We start from the raw sequence: 15918 nt of genomic DNA, 5'->3' as shown, positions 1-15918 counted from the left end.
TCCTCCTCTTCTGACTCATGCCAGAAAGTCATGTAGCAATTCAAAACATTTCTCAAATCACTAAACATAATGTGGAAAACTTTCTTGTCTCTGACTTTGGAATATTCTTTAATGTTTGACATTTTTTAAATTAGATTGGCTCCATTTCTTCAGAGCCTTTCTGGAACCACTCAAGCTAAATGCCCATTGACTCCATCATATCATTGGGTCCTTGTGGCACCCACTGCTATACAGTGTTTTCCTGTTTTGTCTGTTCACTGGTATTCTGTTTCATGTTGCCATTTGTCTTTTTTGCCTAATATTGACTAAATTAGTATTTGGTAATTTCATTTTTATTTTAAAAAAAGTTAATGTTTTCCATAGAATGTATTTTCTGTGAGAATAGGAACACTCTTTGCTCTGTTTAAATTGTGTCTCCTGGAGGGAGTGGCACATAGTAGGAATTAATGAATATTTTTGAATGGATGAGTGATTCTAAATTCTCATGTGTTTTACTTCACTTCAGTTGGATCTCCATCACTCTGGCTAGTGCTCTTTTCCTGCCATTCTCTTTGCTGTCCCTCATGTCTATCCGCACTTGTCATCTTTACTTATTCAACCAGATTCAGAGTCTTTGAGTCTGGGGTTTTATTGTTGCCACCATCTTTCTTGCATAATATTGACTAAGCTGGCATTTGGTAATTTCATTTTTATTTTTTTTAAAAAGTTAATATTTTCTACTTACTTCAATCATAGCAGGGTTGTATGAACTGTTGATGACATCTTTTGTTTAATTTCTTAATATATCCCTGGTGAGGGTGAAATGAATGGCTTTGCACAACTGATAAATATTCATAATGTAATTGGTATTGTGATTAAAAAGTGCAACTTTCCTTTCTTTCTCTCCCCTAAATTTGAATATTTCTCAAAGCTATCTCAAGATATTTACCTTAGACCTAAGGAAATGAAACTCGGTATGTAAATGGTTTCCACTGATGTGAACTAAATATACTGACTTTAAAATTTGTTGCTCAAATCAATATTCTGTGTTCCCTTTGATAACTGTAAAGTTGTGACTTCAGTATTTCAAGTGCACTGCAGGCCATGACTTTAACTCACTGCACCACATCGCCAGCCCCTCAGAGGGCCCCATCTTGTTGCTCAGTTGTTCTGTAAAAAGCAGGACAATGTAATATTGTTTTAAAATTGAGGACTCTTGGGGCCAGCGTTATGGGGTCATGGGTAAAGCTGCCACCTGTGATGCCAGCATCCCATGTGGGTGCCAGTTTGTGTCCTGTCAACTCCACTTCTGATCCAGCTCCTTGCTAATGGCCTGGGAAAAGCTCCAAAAGATGGCCCAAATGCTTGGGCCTCTGCACCCACATGGGAGACCTGGAAGAAGCTCCTGGCTTCTGGCTTGGGCCTGGCCCTGCACTGGCTGTTGTGTCCATCTGAGAAGTGAATCAATAGATGCAAAGCCTCTCTCTCCCTCTCCCTCTCCCTCTCCCTCTCCCTCTCCCTCTCCCTCTCCCTCTCCCTCTCCCTCTCCCTCTCCCTCTCCCTCTCCCTCTCCCTCTGACTCTCCCTTTCCCTCTCCCTCGCCCTCTCCCTCCCCCTCTCCCTCCCTCCCTCTGTCCCTCCCTCCCACTTTATCTGTAACTCTGGCTTTCAAAATAAATAAATAAATCCTAAAAAATAAGATAAAATTTAGACCTCTTAATCACAAGAGTTTTCTCAAAGTCAAAATTTTAAAGCGATATTAATTTTTAATTGAAAAGGTTATTTGTTTTTTTTTTGTTCTAGATATCTTAAGGGTCCTGAGGATTATATGCATTTTTCATAAGAGACTTGAAGCGCTTTTTCGATGATAGAGGAAGTTATTTTGTGAAGTGTCTGGAATTTGCATTTCTGGTAAAAAGGCCCATTAACTCCATAAACAAGAACAAGTTATAAACAATCTATTTATTAATATGCCACCTAGAAACACAGCTTATTATGCACAGAGATAACTTGGACATGGTTGCTGACCCTGTAATTCGTAGTTAAGATGTCAGTTAACATGTAGCTCAACGCAGCTAAAGGAATTTAACCTCATGCCTGTGTCCTTTTTTCTACCTTACATCTCTTTTTCAAAAGAAAGCTATTATTTAAATGATAGCTTTTTTTTTAAAGAAAAGATTTATTTATTTATTTGAAAGTCAGAGTTACACAGAGAGAAGGAGAGGCAGAGAGAGAGAGAGGGAGAGAGGTCTTCTCTCCACTGGTTCACTTCCCATTGGCCACAATGGCCAGAGGTGGGCCAATCTGAAGCCAGGAGCTTCTTCTGGGTCTCACAGGGGCCCAAGGACTTGAGTCATCTTCTACTGCTTTCTCAGGCCATAGCAGAGAGCTGGATCAGAAGTGGAGCAGCCAGATCTCGAACCAGCGCCCATATGGGATGCTGACACTGCAGGTAGTGGCTTTACCCACCTTGCCACAAGTGCCAGCCCCCTAAATGATAGGTTTTTTTTTTTTATCAGTTTTCATTTTTTTTTAAAAAAAGACACTTTTTAATGCTTTAAAAAGTCATTCTTTATTTTTATTTTTGACAGGCAGAGTTAGACAGTGAGAGAGAGAGAGACAGAGAGAAAGGTCTTCCTTTTTCCGTTGGTTCCCTCCCCAAGTGGCCGCTACAGCCAGCGTGTTGTGGCCGGCGTGGTGCGCCGATCCGAAGCCAGGAGCCAGGTGTTTCCTCCTGGTCTCCCATGTGGGTGCAGGGCCCAAGGACTTGGGCCATCCTCCACTGCACTCCCGGGCCACAGCAGAGAGCTGGACTGGAAGAGGAGCAACCGGGACTAGAACCTGGCACCCCAACCGGGACTAGAACCCGAGGTGCCAGCGCTGCAGGCGGAGGATTAGCTTAGTGAGCCATGGAGCCGGCTAAGAAGTCATTCTTAATCTTACTCCTTTACACGCTTTCTTAGGGTATGGTAAATGCTATTTAAAGGTTGAATGAGTGAGTGAGTGAATGAGTAGAGGTTAGTGAATGGTGATTTATAGTAAGTTCTTTGTTATTCAGCCATGTAAGGTCTGTTTTCACAGGAAACCAAATATTTTGTCTGAGAGAAGTATCATGTCTACACCAGGAAGCAAGATTGAATAAAACTAGTTGAACAGGTTAGTTTGACCCCCTCACTGTAGACACTGATATTAGTAACATCTCTAAGATGGAGAGTCAGAAAAAATCTTCTGCTGTTGTACTGTGACAACTACCATAGACAAGACCTAGGGGCTGGCGCCATGGCTCACTTGGTTAATCCTCCGCCTTGGCGCCAGCATCCTATATGGGCACTGGGTTCTAGTCCTGGCTGCTCCTCTTCCAGTCCAGCTCTCTGCAGTGGCCTGGGAGGGCAGTGGAGGATGGCCCAAGTGCTTGGGCCCTGCACCTGGGAGACCAGGAGAAGCACCTGGCTCCTGGCTTCGGATCGGCGCAGCGCCGGCCGTAGCGGCCATTTGGGGAGAGAACCAACGCAAGGAAGACCTTTCTCTCTGTCTCTCTTTCTCACTGTCTATAACTCTACCTGTCCAAAAAAAAAAAAAAAAAAAAAAAAAAAGACCTAAACAACTAAATGTGTCTGTGTTCCAATCCGAATTTACCAAAATAGGCAGTGGGCTAGCCCTGAGCTATGGGCTGTTCTGTATCAACCTAGATAAAGGGGTAATGCTTAAATCTTAGACTCTCCAGAGGCAGGTAGACTGGAGTAGAAAACCATCCAGTTTAGCCCCTGTGCTGACAGCCTACACAGGTGCTGAGTGGCCTTTGTGGTTCCTTAGCCTTATGCTTTCCTAGGTCTGCAGCACCTCCCAAACTCAGTGCCCTCCCCTGCCCCAAACTGAGTCCTAAAGTGCTCACCAGAAGGGAGGAAGTGGTGTGAAATCCAGCCGGTTGGTCCTCAAGGAGACTGATAAAGACTGATAAAAAGAGAGCCCGTGGTATTTCCTATAAAACTCTCACTGTACTTGGGATTCCACAGCACAACAAACTCACATAAAATCCTAGAATTCATGAGATGATAGCGGGAAAATGCAGTTTGTGTTTTGTAGACATGTGAATAGAGCTGTCCTTGATGGTTTTAAAAAGCTTTGTAAATTGGGGCTGGCGCTGCGGCATGGTGGGTTAAAGCCCTGGTCTGCAGTGCCAGCATCCCGTATGGAGGCTGGTTCTAGTGTTGGCTGCTCCACTTCCAGTCCAGATCTCTGCTATGGCCTGGGAAAGCAGTGGAAAATGGCTCAAGTCCTTGGGCCCCTGCATCTACGTGGGAGACCCAGAGGAAGCTCCTGGCTTTGGATTGGTGCAGCTCTAGCAATTACGGCCATCTGGGTAGTGAAACAGTGGATGGAAGCTCTCTCTCTCTCTCTCTCTCTCTCTCTCTCTCTGCTTCTGCCTCTCTGAAACTCTGCCTTTCAAATAAATAAATAAACCTTTAAAAGCTTTGTAATGCAAATTTCTCAGTTTGAACAAAACTATGCTTTCTACAAAATATGTAATTGTGAATGTTTTTTAAGTTACATTAGAACTGAGTCAACCTGAATATAAAGAGGTCAGTTTTCTTATTTAAAATGTTATGTTAATAATGGAAAAACATACATGGGTCAGACTCACATGGGCTCTGTTTCAGGATAAGGGAGACTTGAGCAACCTGACGAGGACAAAAAAGAAGCCAGGACCAGGTAGGGCTCAGGTAAAGGAAACAGCCTGGACTATCTGGGAGATCAGTGATTCTGCATGTTGTTAATGATGTGTCGCGAACTTGGGTTGTATTTAGCTGTTGTAAGAGAACAGTGACTATTACTCAAAATCAGGTAAGCCATAGGACGGCCCTGGATCTTTTTTTGAGCCTCCAGGGAGGCTTGGGGGTCCTTCTTGTTGCATCATAACATGGTGGAAGGTGTCGGATGGTGAAGGGGGAAGCGCGCACCTCACCCTTTTACAGGGAACGCACTTCCACCACAACAGCATTGATAATTTAGGACAGAACCCTCATGACCCAAGCACCTCTTAATGGTCTCATCTCTCAACAGTGTTGCCTTGGGGATTGAATTTCTAAGCCATGAACTTTGGGGAACACATATTAAACATAGCAGGTCATTATTCCATTTTATACGGCTGTGAGAGTCTAAGTGCTACTCATAATCAAGCCATGATTATTTTCCCTTTCTGTACAACTTTGTTTTTTCCTAGAGTTAGTAATCATCTTGTTTTTTCACTTGCTTAAGCTTCTATGTTATCACTATTTCAATTTCTAAACTGTCCTTTAGCTGTAAACTATAGAAGCCGCATTAGGTTTTCTATTAGTGTTGCCTTCTGAAAGAAGTCGGGGTGTTCTTCATAGTGACCATTGAGGATCTCCTTTCACTGTTACCTGGGTATACCCTTCTTTTTTTTTTTTAAGATTTATTTATTTACTTGAAAGTCAGAGTTACACAGAGAAAGAAGGAGAGGCAGAGAGAGAGAGTTTTCCATCCACTGGCTCACTCCCCAGATGGCTGCAGCAGCTGGAGCTGCACCGATCTGAAGTTAGGAGCCAGGAGCTTCTTCCAGGTCTCCCACATGGGTGCAGGGGCCCAGGGGCTTGGGCCATCTTCTACTGCTTTCCCATGCCATAGCAGAGAGCTGGATCGGAAGTGGAGCATCCTGGTCTCGAACCAGTGCCTGTATGGGATGCCAGCACTGCTGGCAGCAGCTTTACATGCTATGCCACAGCACTGGCCCCGCGGATACCCTTCTCATCTTTCTTGTGCTGACTCTGTTTCTTGAATTATATGCTTTCCTTTTCCTCAGTGTACTCCCTTGTTTAGGTGGAAAACATCTGCTAGTAACTTCCTGGGAAACAATGGCATATACTTTGCACCTTTTTTCTGCTTTTACACTTAGAAAACATTTTTGTGTGTTTGGATATGAAATTCTACATTGAAAAAAAAATTAGTTTGCTTTTCTAATTTTTTCTATTTCTTTTTCTTTGGTGGTTCCCCTTTGTTCTTTGCAAGCTTTTGGTAATTCTTTGATATCCATGCGCATTAAAGAGAAGAAAATATTGGGCAGAAGCTCTAAACACATGGTAAATTTGTTGCCCGTTGGGTACCTTGTAAGGTGATCTGAATCAGCTGCTTATTTGAGGAACCTGTGATGTCAGACCTTTAGGTTTTCCTGTAGGTTTAGTTATATTCTCCACATAATAGCCTTCTGATTCCCTTTGGTAATATAAGCCATTGGCATTCAGAGTTGAGTGCCTCATGAAAGCTTAGTGTTCTATATTTGGTCTGTAAAACTTTCACTCTTCTTGCTTTCTAAATGCCACTTTCACCCTCCAGTGTGCGTGTTTCCCCATCTAAACATAGGTTTATTCCTTCCAGAGAATACCCAATCTGCCTCAGATGAGACAGGGCCAATAGCCATGCCATGTAGAGTATGGGATGGGATCCAGGAGTTTGAATTACTTTTTAGGCAGATCTTCCCCTCATTTTTCTATTGTCAACTATCTTAGCCAGTTTGAGCTGCTGTAACAAACTATTATAGACTGGGTGGCTCAAACAAGACATACTCATTTTTTAAACTTCTAGAGGCTGGAAAGTCCAAGATCAAGGAGCTGGGAGGCCTGGGGTCTAGTGATGTCTGCTACCTGGTTTGTAGATGACCGTCTCCTCATTGTGTCCTCATGTGCAGGACAGCAATTGGAGGAAGCAGCTCTCTCCTGTTGCTTCTCATAAGGTGACTAATTCCAACATGAGCGCTCCACCTTCTTGAATTAGTTAGCTCCCGAAGGCTTTATCTCCAAAACTATCAATTTGGTTATTAGGGTTTTGTTGTGAATTTTAGGGGAGCACAAACATTCAGCTCATAGCATTAACCTCATGCTGGTGCCGTCAGTTCTGTAGTCTTCTGGATGTACATTTGTTGATGCAGTTGGATTTTTTTTTCTCCCCTATTATGAGATTGGAATTCACCTTTGCTGGTTTTACTAAATCAGTCATTGTGCATCCATCTCTTCCCCAGCTTCAAGTTTTATGATTTTTGTTTCTCCTTTTGTTTTCTTTGATGTGTTTGGTTTACTACTGTTGCTTTTTAATTCCTTTACAATGATTTCAGTGAAATAATTTCTTCCTTTACAATGATTTCAGTGGGATAATTTCATCAAATGATGATGATGAAATATTTCTTTTGAAATTTTACATCCTGGGGCCGGAGCTGTGGCACAGTAGGTTAATCCTTCATCTGCAGTGCCAGCATCCTATATGGGCACTGGTTCTGGTCCCGGCTGCTCCTCTTCCGATCCAGCTCTCTGCTATGGCCTGGGAAAGCAGTGGAAGACGGCCCGGGTGCTTGGGCCTCTGCACCCTCGTGGGAGACCCGAGAGAGGCTTTTGGCTCCTGGCTTCAGATCAGCTCAGCTCTGGCCATTGGGGCCATCTGTGGAGTGGACCAGCAGACGGAAGACCTTTCTGTCTCTCCCTCCCACTATCTGTAACTCTACCTCTCAAATAAATACAATAAAATCTTTTAAAAAAAAGAAATTTGACATTCTGAAGTCATGATGTTTGTTGCAGTCAGTGTAAACATTTGAGTAGACATGTTCAATCTACCATCTTTAACTTGAAGACTTTTGGTAGCTTTCATTATTATATACCTTGGACTAAATAAGAATTTGAGGTTTAAGGAAATAAAGTAACTCCATGAACAGTACCACAAACAGTACCAGAACCAGGTTGTGAACCTGGGTTATAGAGTTCCTGAACCCCCTCTTTAGTTTTTTTATTTTTTATTATTTTTTAAAAGATTTATTTACTTTATTTGAAAGGCAGAGTGATGGAGAGGCAGAGGCAGAGAGGGAGAGAGAAATCTTCCACCCACTGGTTCACTCCCCAAATGCCTGCAATGGCCAGAGCTGCACCCATCTGAAGCCAGGAGCCAGGAGCTTCTTCTGGGTCTCCCATGAAGGAGCAGGGGCCCATACACTTGGGCCATCCTCTACTGCTTTCTCAGGCTATAGCAGAGAGCTGGATCAGAAGTGGAGCAGCTGAGACTAGAACTGGCACCTATGTGGGATGCTGGCACTGCAGGCAGTGGCTATACCCACTGCGCCACAGGGCCAGTCCCCAGAACCCCCTCTCTTAACCAGTTCACTACACTGCATTTCCAGCTGGCACAGATTTCTCGTTTTACAAATGTGTAACTTAGAAGTCTCCATATCTGTGTGTATTGAACCATTCATTTCCTTCTCCTTTCTCCCCTTTCTCCTGTGCTCCTTTGTTTACCCTCCCCTGGTGTTCTCACCAATATCGGTATCTTCTTTGGTAGAACAGGTGGTGCAGATGCACATAAAAGAACTGGTTCAAGTCTTGGTTTACCAGATACCAACTTTTTAGTTCAGGCATTTCAGCTTTCTGAGCCTCTGTTTTTTCTTGGAAAATAGAACCCCTTTTACTTTTTTTTTTTCTAAAACATGTTTTTTGGGACTGGTGCTGTGGCGTAGCCGGTAAAGCCGCCACCTGCAGTGCCAGCATCCCATATGGGCACCGGTTTGAGTCCCGGCTGGTCTGCTTCCTATCAAACTCTCTGCTGTGGCCTGAGAAAGCAGTAGAAGATGGTCCAAGTCCTTGGACCCTGTATCCATGCGGGAGACCTGGAAGAAACTCCTGGCTCTTGGCTTTGGATCAGCTCACTTCTGTCTGTTGCGGCCATTTGGGGAGTGAACCAGTGGATGGAAGACCTTTCTGTCTCTCTCTCTGCCTCTGCCTCTCTGTAACTCTGCCTTTCAAATAAGTAAATAAATCTTTAAAAGAAAGTTTTAAAAATTTATTTGAGAAGCAGAGAGAGAGAGAGAGAGAGAGAGAGAGAGAAAGTTCCCATCTGCTGGTTCACTCTTCAGCTGCCTGTAATGACCATGGCTTGGCTGAGGCTGAAGCCAGAGCAGGAAACTCAATCCATCCATTTAATTTTTGCAATGCTAGATTATTGTAAGAATTAAATATAATAGTACATGTATCTGTATGTTCATAACCTCCACAAGTAGGCACTTGAACTACAGTGTTTCTTTAGTTCTGTTTCTCGCATATGTAAGAAGTATATCAGTACTATATATATATAGTATCAGTAATATATACATATCAGTAATATATATATTAATGTATATATTGTTTTAAAGTACAACTCTAATTTTAAGAATTTTAACATGAGAAAAATTTGTACATCTCTTAATAGAAGAAAATACAGAATGTCTTAGAGCATATAATCATATTTTTTTTGACAGGCAGAGTGGACAGTGAGAGAGAGAGAGACAGAGAGAAAGGTCTTCCTTTGCCGTTGGTTCACTCTCCAATGGCCGCCGCGGCTGGCGCATCGCGCTGATCCGAAGCCAGGAGCCAGGTGCTTCTCCTGGTCTCCCATGCGGGTGCAGGGCCCAAGCACTTGGGCCATCCTCCACTGCACTCCTGGGCCATAGCAGAGAGCTGGCCTGGAAGAGGGTCAACCAGGACAGAATCTGGGACTAGAACCCAGTGTGCCGGCGCTACAGGCGGAGGATTAGCCTATTGAGCCGCGGCGCCGGCCGCATATAATCATATTTTAAGTATATAGTATGTAAGTAAATTTAAGTATATAGTATAAATATATTTAGTATATATAGTATAGTTAGTATAATTGAATATGCAGATGTTATCCTTATTTTGTAGAATATACCTTATTTGAAGGCAAATACTATTTTTAATCTTTTCATGTATCTCATTAAATCTTGTTCTATGATGACTGAAAATGTATTAAGCATATAGAAAGTATTGTTGAGTGAATAGTCTGTTTTATAATTAAACAGTATGACCATTTCTCTATTTTAAAAATGTAATTTGGATCACATCAAGATCATAGAGTTGAGGATGTAAACCTTATATTTCCCAGGTGTTATGAGGCATTCTTTAATCAGAGAAGAGTGGTAATTTACTATCTGGTTAAGAACTTTTTTGTACAGAGTTTTCTGATGGAATAAAATAAGTGCATGTATGTAACACATTGATGATTTTACCTTATTTGAAGTAAATAATTCATGTACCAGCAGAACACTCAGGATCTATATTGTACGCTCTGTAAAGCTGCAGAAGGATAATTAAGTTTTAAGTGGCACAAGAGCTATAAGAAATTCAATAAAAAAGTTTTCATGGCAGCATTTTTGTAAAAGCACCTCCGGATGTTATAATTGCAGGTTAGGTTATTTTGACAAGACTGTGTAACTGATCCAAGCATTTTATGTTTCTATTCATAGAGGAGTGATGGAACTAAAAATTCAATTAAAATAAGAGCTGAGAAGAGGTGTGTTAATGTGACTGCAAGAACTGACATTATATTTTCATCTGGTTCCTTTGGTCCCCATCTGTATTCATGAGTGTTGCTGGATATTTTAACCTTGTTCTTATATAAAGACATGTTTGATATTTGGTGTAGTGTTTTGTTTTTTTAGGGAATGGATTTTATAATGTAATCTAAAATTTTGTGGTTCAATATATGCAAATAATCTGTCATTAAGCTCTCATTCTCTTCATTCTAAAATGAAGTACATTGTACTTCTACTTTTTCTGCCTTGGGAGATTTTGTGAAAATAAAAAATAGTCTCTGAGGATTCAGAACAGCAAGCAAGATAGTTATCTGTATGGATTCTGTCCATAGAGATTGGATGACCAAATGTAACATCCAAACTGGAAAATGAAAAAGAAAATTGGATGAAGTACCCTGGGACAATAGGCAACACTGACCACCCAGAAAGACTGGTCATCCACATAAAGATCTACTGCCTTGGGTAAGAGTGAGGTGGGGGCAACTGATGTAATTTCTGGTTCTGAGACTTCTGGTGAATTACTTACCCCAAAGTTACTTGTCAGTACAGTGAGAATTGTATCTCCCACATTAGCTTATCATGAGAATTAAATTAGATCATTCATTTAAAGCACTTCTTAGTATAATAGCAGCCAAAGAAAGCATTTAGTTCATGATAGTAGGTGAAATGGTTATTATTTCAAATATTTTTGAATTACAACTTATAATAGCAGCTGTTTAATAGAAAGGCTTCAAGGTTATTATTCCAGTGAGTATGTTCTGAATAATCAAGACTTTTATATACTAAAGGGGTTGTAGGGTGTTTCTGAGGAATAGGGCAGTGTTGTTCTTTTGGCCTTAATTTCTCTTGAGGTTATAAACTGTGCTCTTGATTATCCTCTGAACTTTTCCTATGAGCGGTCAGTCTTCTCAATTCTACTTTTTTTTTTTTTTTTTTTTTTTGACAGGCAGAGTGGACAGTGAGAGAGAGAGACAGAGAGAAAGGTCTTCCTTTGCTGTTGGTTCACCCTCCAATGGCCGCCGCGGCCGGCGCGCTGTCGCCGGCGCACCGCACTGATCGAAGGCAGGAGCCAGGTGCTTCTCCTGGTCTCCCATGGGGTGCAGGGCCCAACGACTTGGGCCATCCTCCACTGCACTCCCGGACCACAGCAGAGAGCTGACCTGGAAGGGGGGCAACCGGGACAGAATCCGGCGCCCCGACTGGGACTAGAACCTGGTGTGCAGGTGCTGCAGGCAGAGGATTAGCCTAGTGAGCCGTGGCGCCAGCCTCAATTCTATTTTATTTTTAAAGATTTATTTTTCTATTTGAAAGTCAGAGTTATATATAAAGAGAGCGTTCTTCCATCTGCTGGTTCACTCCCCAGTCGGCCACAATGGCCAGAGCTGCGCTGTCTGAAACCAGGAGCCAGGAGTTTCCGCCAGGTCTCCCAAGTAGGTGCAGGGGCCCACAGACTTGGGCCATTTTCTACTGCTTTCCCAGGCCATAGCAGAGAGCTGGATTGGAAGTGGAGTAGCTGGGACTCGAACCAGTGCCCATATGGGATGCTGGCACTGTAGGTGGCGGCTTTACCCACTACACCACAGTGCTGGACCCCTCAATTCTATTTCATTTGGAGGAAGAACTTAGGTGTCTTTGTTCTCTGAAATGGGAACCATCTTCATTGATCTTCAGGAATGAATTGTACCAGTATGATACCTTTGCATATTTGCTGTTCAGAACAAAAGACATTTATTAAGCACCACATGGATTATATCCTGATGTTAAAAAATTACTATTTTTTGCAGTAATCAGAAATTCTAGAATTAAAGATAAATTATTACTATATATAATGCATGAACAAAATTATAACTGTGTCTCAATCCATTTTATGCTTAGAAGCAACATTGCCTTTCAAGTCACAGTAATTTGATACAGAATTGAGATCTACAGCCCTTGAGCATGTTGAAGAATTATCTTGTGTAACTAGGCCTTCTTGGTAAAGACCTATACTTGTAATTCATAATTTTTTTTAATCTCTAGACCTTTTTCTCCAATGTTACACCTCTGTATCTCTGGTATTTTACTTTTGCCTGCTTAATGTCTAGTAATAGTTCCCTTTAATTACTAGTAAAAATTGCTGAGATCAAGAATAAGCAATACTTTGAAATCATCATATATTATTATGAGGAGTATAATTCTATTACATTATTAAACAAATACATAATAATAGCAAGAATAAACCAGTTTCTTTTAAAATATTTATTTTCATCTACTTGAAAAGCAGAGCAACAGAGAGATTGGAGGGGAGAGAGAGAGGAAGAGATCCGCAATTCATTGGTTCACTTCCCCAGTACTGCCAGCAATCAGGCTAAGCCAGGCAAAAGCCAGGAGCCCAGGACTCCATCTGGGTCTCCCACACGAGAGGCAGAAGCCCAAGCATTTCTGCCTCCTAGGAAGCATTAGCAGGGAACTGCATCAGAAGCAGATGAGCTAGGACTCAAACTAGCATTCCAGTTGGGTACAGGAATCCCAAGCGGCAGCTTAACCTGCTGTATGACAATGCCTACCCCCCTTTTAAAAAATTATTTAGTAAATGAAGGGAGACAGTCTGCGGGGGGCAGGAGAAGCAAGATCTCCCATCTGTTGGTTCATTCCCAGATACCTGCAACTGGGTTACCTGCCCCTAGATACCTCCAGGGCTGGAACAGGCAGAAGCCAGGGGCACAGAACTCAGTCCAGGTTTCCTACAAGGGTGGCAGGGACCCATTGCTTAGGCTGTATAGTCTTCTGCCTCCCAGGATGTGCATTAGCAGAAACTGGATTGGAAGTAGAGGAACTGGACTTGAACCAGACACCCCGATATGGGATACGGGCATCCCAAGCAGCCTCCTAACTGCTGTGCCAAATACCTGCTCCCACCAGTTCCTTACATATTGGTAGAACTGGAATGCATCCACATAACTGAGATGACTTTCCTCTGAGTACTTTATGTGTCCTGTGCTTACCATTCTAACCTAGATTAGCCTGTCTGCTCATTCTTGTTTTTCATGTCTTGAAGACTTCCCCCCTCTCTGTTCATACTATTGTGTTTCAATGAGATATATAGCTTTTTTTTTCTGAAAACAGTGTATCTTCAAGGTTCACTTCAAAATACCTAAATTAGACTCTGACAACCTTGAGACATTTTAATGAAATTAAAAACTCTAAAGTTTAAACCCCACCAGTCCTATGTAGCAAGCAGATTATATATTTGAAAAGAAGCTGATCAGTGACTGAGGTAATTCCACTAAGAACATTTCCCAAGAGTGAGGGCAGTGAAGAGTTGTGAGTTGCTGTAGTTTTTGAGAAGTATTTATGGTGTTTCTTGGGGTGCATGGCCAGCTTTCCCTGGGAAGCTTGGAGTGAGGGGTCTGCGTCAAACACTCTGAGGAGGATTGCTGCCATACTCGTTTTTGGTTTAAAAAAACCATTAGTACTTGGCACATGAACTACATTAGCAGGGAGTGAGTGAGATGAAAGTAAAAATCCATCTACATGCCCACCACGCAGGCAAGTACCCCTGTGATTCACATTTGTGTGTACAATAAAAGGGGACACATGTCGATGTTTACCAGTCCTTGAGCCAGGTACATGATATACATTATACTATCCTGTGACAAAGTGGTATTATTTATATTTTTAGAAAATGAGGCATTGAGGTTCAGGAAAGATAAGTAGCCCAGCACGGACCGGCTACTATATTGGCCAATTGATATGTGAAGTTTGCCTGGCTGGGGGACTGCTTGCCTAGCCTATGCAGGAGGTTAGGAGGGTGTGGCACACCATGCCTCCAGGGGTGGCCTGAGTGCTGGCAGATGGCAGGAGCACCAGGCACACCCTCACCCCCCACCCCGTTGAAGTGCTTTGTAATTACCAACCAGGTAAATGGCTCCCGGGTGTGGCCCAGGCCCATAAGGATTACCTGGAAGGCTACTAAGCTACGTGACCTTCAAGCTGATTGGAGAAGCATAGTGGTGCCAATATCGGCTTTATCCTATAGAATTAGTGTTGCACTGAATTAGCTATGCCCCCTCTGCCTGCCCTTTAAAAGGTGTGTTTGATAATAGACGGGCATATTCACCAAAACTTGTTTCCAATGCTTCTGGTTGAAGAACGCCATCGCCCCACCATCCTGGCACTGCAGGCCATGCAGGACAAGTCCGAACATAAATAACAATAAATCCCTTTCAGTGGTGAGTCTTCCTAAACTCATTTTAACTCACTATTAAAATGGTGTCCATGTCACTAACTTTGTAGCATGTTACAGATTACAACTAGGTTATTTGTTAGAAGACTCATTCAGTGAGTCGATCTCCAAACAATAAGCATCTGTAGAAGGGAATTTAATTTATGTTAGGATTTTTAATGAACACATTTGAAATGCCTAAGAAGATCAATTTAGATATTGTCTTTTCATTTTGAAATATTTTTAACTCTCGGGATTCTTCTTGTCAACTGATTGAATTGTTGAGAGGTTTTTTTTTCTTTCTTTTTAAACAGTGGGCTTTTCAGAGAGATAGTTTTTCACTTCCCTATAATAATAACTGTTCTCAACCATTTTAAAGTTCAAGTGTCTGTGTCTATTAGTGTTTGTGTTAGGCTATAACAGCCTGGAGTTTATAACCCAGATTTTGGAAGGAAATTGTAGTAACAACAGGTTGCTAAGCAAGTCTGTTAGCTAATTAAACATCTTGCTTTGAATTATTCCAACTGCCTGTGCTGCTCAGTCATAATGGATTAATTAAAAATGGTGGGGCCGGCGCCGCGGCTCAATAGGCCTAGCGGCGCCAGCACACCAGGTTCTAGTCCCGGTCGGGGCACCGGATTCTGTCCCAGTTGCCCCTCTCCCAGGCCAGCTCTCTGCTATGGCCCAGGAGTGCAGTGGAGGATGGCCCAAGTCGTTGGGCCCTGCACCCGCATGGGAGACCAGGAGAAGCACCTGGCTCCTGGCTTCGGATCAGCGCGGTGCGCTGGCTGCAGCGCGGCGGCCATTGGAGGGTGAACCAACAGAAAAAAAGGAAAACCTTTCTCTCTGTCTCTCTCTCTCTCACTGTCCACTCTGCCTGTAAAAAAAAAAAAAAGTCACTTTTTAAATCTGTCAAAACTTAAATGGAAAATAAAGGAAAAAAATATATATCCTATTTTCAATAATTAAAATATAATAAAAAATACAAAATGTAATTCTATAAAAATGTTTTAAATAGCCTGATGTGCAATAACAACAGAATAATAATAAGCCAAATCAAGATATACCACATGAAGTCTTATACAATCATATTGTATTTGTATATAATTTAATAAACTGTTTTAGTCAAACTACAGATTCTAATTTTAGAGTAATTACCACTTTATTCATTTCACAAGCATTTCTTTTTTTAAATTTTATTTAAAGAATACAAGCTTTCTGCATTTCACGTGTACCAATTGAGGAAGATAGTGATTCTTCCAGTTATACCCTCCCTCCCACCTGCATTCCACCCTTTTTCCTCCCTTTCCTATTTCCATTCCATTTTTCTTTTTTTTACACCTATTTTCAGTTAACTTTATCTCTACCCTGTTGTCAC

The 15918-nt window shown here is 42.0% G+C and overlaps 1 protein-coding gene across 4 annotated transcripts in view; it reads left to right on the top strand.

The window, feature by feature from the left end:
• KLHL32 (kelch like family member 32) overlaps positions 1-15918 on the top strand; it is a 256551-nt gene that overhangs the window by 35232 nt on the left and 205401 nt on the right. Inside the window, exon 2 of one of the 4 annotated variants that reach the window (XM_017345291.3) lies at positions 10669-10798. The exons of the other annotated variants lie outside the window; for them this stretch is intronic. The gene's annotated coding sequence lies outside the window, so the exon portion shown is untranslated. The remainder of the gene's footprint in view (positions 1-10668; positions 10799-15918) is intronic. 4 annotated transcript variants of the gene reach the window in all.

The sequence above is a fragment of the Oryctolagus cuniculus genome, chromosome 5 (assembly GCF_964237555.1).
Source record: "Oryctolagus cuniculus chromosome 5, mOryCun1.1, whole genome shotgun sequence".
Lineage (NCBI taxonomy): Eukaryota > Metazoa > Chordata > Mammalia > Lagomorpha > Leporidae > Oryctolagus > Oryctolagus cuniculus.
The sequence above is the reverse complement of the archived record's forward strand: the minus strand, read 5'-3'. Positions and strand labels throughout refer to the sequence as shown.